A 4,095-nucleotide genomic window follows, 5' to 3' on the forward strand; every position below is an offset into this window, starting at 1 on the left:
TTGAACACTGAAAACTCCAATGCACAACTAGTTTTGGAAACACCTAGGTATCAACCCTGAGCCATTTCTCCTTGACTCTGAGGACATTACCTTCACTGGGTGAGAAAAGGTATTTCATGGCGTTTATATTATTTGAGGTGGGCTCAGGGTGAGGTTTACAGTTCAGATAAGTATTACTATTGCCATTTTTATGGATAGAAGACTGAGGCCCCCAAAAAGAAATCGACTATCCATATCCTAGAGAGTGGAGTTATCAAGCACTGATCCTACACACCTATCCTCTATTAATCATCCTGTATTTAAAAGATCCCTAGATATCATTCTAATAGATGTTTAAAGGCAGAGATCAGCGTTCCAGGGGTCTAAGAAAAGGGCCCTAAAGATTCCAAAGCCTGAGCCAAGAGGGCTCTAGGAAGATCAACCCTGAATTCCCCAGATATGCTGAATAGTCAGTCACTGAGGATCAGAGGAGGTACAGGAATTTGAACAAGGCAAGAGCATACATTAGAGAAAAGAGGAGACCAGGGATAAGTCTTGGGCAAGAGTCAACTCTGGCATGTCCCCATCTACCCACCCTCAAAATTCACCTGGACCTCCTGGTGCTTACCACGACTGTGTTCTTACATTGACCAAATAGAAAGAGGAGACAAAGTAAACCTATCCCACATACACCTCTGTACACTCTGTACGTGGGTCTGCATTGTGAATGGGGAGACATGGGGGAAAAAACCCCACCACTTCCACCCCATCCTCCATTCCTCAGCTCCAGCCCACATCAAAGCCTGATCACTCAAGCTGGGTATTTCTCTGTTTGTAGAGGAACTTTGGTGGAAGCAGAAGCTCTGAGAAGCCCCTCAAGAATCCCTTGGTTAGTTTGAGGCAGAAAGCAGGGAAAGAAAGGCAATATCCAAGTCCATTTCAATACACACAGACATACAAAACAACACAATAGTGATCTGATAGATAACATGGATGGGTGGGTGGAACTTGAGAACTTCTGGGCAAACAATGATCGGATACTGGAAGAGTAAATTGGCCCAAGGATTATGGAGTGTATCTACCCTATCATTCTGCTATTTTATTCCACCGTATATTGTACAACAGCTTTTTCCAGTTGTGCAGTATAATCCATCAAAGACTCACAGATTAGAGAACAAATGTCTTTTAATGATTCAAAGAGAGTTACCATATTGATTTTGTTTCTTAACAAATTTAAAGACATGATTTCTTATTCTTTAGGATGCACCTATAAAAAACAGACATGGATTCTGTAATAGTAATACCTAAAGCAAAACCAAAAAAATTAAAGTTACTTAGTATCGCCCACCAATTGGCCCATATTCAGATTACCCCATCACTTTCACAATGTGTCCATATGTCAAACTGGGATTTAACAACGAAGCAGAACTCCACATTTCTGCTAGGTCGGTATCGGTCAGATCCCAGTCTTTGGGCAACAGCGCGGTGTTGGGAATATAAACGCTTCCCCCTTTAGTAGCTAGTAACTGGCGCAAATTCTTGTGGGAAATGTAGTTGCCCATCCAGTGACGTCATTTGTACGAGACCCTGGCACGGCTGTTCTACGTTCCTTCTGCGCATGTGCTGCACGCAATTTCCGGAATTCCCTGAATTTCAGGCCTCTGGTGCTGAAATTGTATTTTGTGTTTCTGAAAGTTGGTACGAAGGCAGAGGTGTGAAAGAGCCTTGGAGGGCCCTAGGGAGCAGGACAGGTGTGTTCCCCCTTCCAGTTGGTGGAAGCAGAAACATTGAATCTTAGGACGACCGGACCTGGCGTGCTGGTGCAAGCTTTGAGCCTACGACTGCACTACCTATGTGACAGGTCACTACCTGTGTGACATCAGTTTACCCGTCTGTAAGATGAATCTACTAACAGTACTAGTGAAATGTCCCCAGATTCCCTGGAAATCAGTGTGAAGTGTGTGCAGGCCGAGTCTTGCACCGTGGCAGTTGTACTTTTGGGATTTTGTGGCGTTGCTTTCGCTGGTGAACTTTCTGGTCCCCTCTTGCACTTAATGGCCTAACACTCCTGACTTAGATTTGCAGAAGTTGATACAAAACCTAGTATCCAGGAACATTGCATTTTTGTAAGGGGTTGAGATAATGGAAGATGACCCCTTTTCTTTGGAAAAAAGGAAATTTTCAAAGATTGAAGGAGGATGCCTTTAAATAGTAATCCCACCTGAAAGAACACTTATAAGGCCTGAACCCTCTGGTGCTTTATGGAGGCAGAAATGTCTCAGGAAAAGGAAGATTCTAGTTTTCCACAGTCCAAGCAACTATTGATCCTACTGCTTAGTGCACTATTAACAAGAATCATTTATATTATATATATGTATACACATGTATTTGGCAGTATTGAGGTTTGAGCTCAGGGCCTTCATGCTTGCTAGGCAGGCGCTCTACCAGTTGAGCACTTTTTTGTGTTGGGTATTTTTGAGATAGGGTCTCACGAACTAATTGCCGGGGCAGGCTTTGAACTAGGATCCTCCTGATCTCTGCCTCCTGAGTAGTTAAGATTACAGGCATGAGCCATCGGTACCTGGCTAATCAGACTCATTTTAATAGCTATCAAAGTCAGAGTGATATTGGAAGGGTTTGAAACTGAATTTTAGGCTCAAACTCTAGGGGTTTCACATGTCAGGTTTTGCTACTCACCCCAACATACCAAATAAAGAGAGGAATAATGGTGAAGGTCAGAAAAGGAAGGTTTATTATGCAGCACCTGCATGCCACAAAGAGTTGCAAGGTAATCATTTCAGCCCATTCTTAAATTGAGAAAAGAGTTAGGTGGGGGAATGAGAGGTTTGCCAAGTTTAACAATCCCACTCAAGGTGTGGCCTGGTAGATTATTATTTCAGTCCTGGTTTTGGGAGGGATTCGAGAGTTGTTATAACTGTCATCACTTGAGGGGAATAATCTGGTCAGGATAGGTAAGTCATTGTTACTTCGTGGGTGGTCTGTCCTCTGCTACTCTTTCCTTGATGACAGTTTCCTTCATCTCTCCTTGTGAAGAGATTTTCAGTCCTGCCCTTCCTGGATTCTAAGGTGGCTGCAAGGTGGATGGCTCAGAGCAAAGACAGATACAAATTGGAGACAGATGCCAAGGTTTTCTCCTGCTTTTAGTTAATTTATGGATCTGAGTAAGGAGTAAAAGCAGTTTTTCAGTACCTGGTACGGTCTGGATGAGCATTCAAAAGGGAGGCTGAGGAGGACAGGCAAAAGCCTAGGAAATGGTACTTTATTGGAGGAGTCTAAAGGTGTGTCCTGGTGTGGAGTTGTAAACTGTCCTATCTCAGAGGATTGGTCTACAGTGCTGTCTACACACACTGCTGTTCCTTCAGTTTTCCTTATTGTTTGCAATGTTTGAGCGCTCACACCTAGACTGCATCACCAAATTTGGCATCCAGAGATATGCTGATGCCTCCTCCATTCTGACAGTTCTTCCTGTAGTATGCGAATAGTTTGACAAAGTGTTTGTACCTCCTAAGAAAGATGAAGAAATTGGATTTCAGGAGGTGAGTTGCTTAGGGTCACATGATTTGTAAATGTTAGCACTCTTGGCTTGTTGGCTAGTGGTCCTTTTGCTACACTTAAGTAAAACCAAATGTGTTTTTTTTGTGTGTGTGTTAAGTTGTGATGCTACTGATTTCAATTTAGAACAAACATTGCTTTAAAATATCTTGCCTTAAACATCCGTCTCCTTTTTTAATCCTCAATCCTTTCTGTGGCTTATATGACTTCAAAGGGCAAATAACTTCATGTTTCCCACTTAATATCATTAATCTGTTCTTGAAAAATCATAAGTCCTGTAGGAAAAACGATAGGAGCCTGTTTTACTTGATTTAAAGTAGGGGAAGTAGACGATATCATACTTCTACTCCAAACAAATTTTTAAAAAATGCAAATAAAATACTACAACACTCACTTCTAACAGACCCTTTTATGTTTTTCAAGTAAACAGACCACTTATAATGTAAAAAACTACAGTGAAAATGTAGAACATATTTCACTGATTTGCAAACAATGCTTTTTCGATTCACACGACCTCGATTAGAGGTAGCAAACTCACTTGAA

At 42.0% G+C, this 4,095-nt stretch overlaps 1 non-coding gene across 1 annotated transcript; it reads left to right on the plus strand.

The window, feature by feature from the left end:
- The first annotated feature begins 590 nt into the window (after nt 1-590).
- LOC141416011 (small nucleolar RNA SNORA51) lies at nt 591-720 on the plus strand. The gene has a single exon (XR_012440947.1). It is a non-coding gene; the product is annotated as a small nucleolar RNA SNORA51 (small nucleolar RNA).
- Nucleotides 721-4,095: the final 3,375 nt, after the last annotated feature.

The sequence above is a fragment of the Castor canadensis genome, chromosome 13 (assembly GCF_047511655.1).
Source record: "Castor canadensis chromosome 13, mCasCan1.hap1v2, whole genome shotgun sequence".
Taxonomy (NCBI): domain Eukaryota; kingdom Metazoa; phylum Chordata; class Mammalia; order Rodentia; family Castoridae; genus Castor; species Castor canadensis.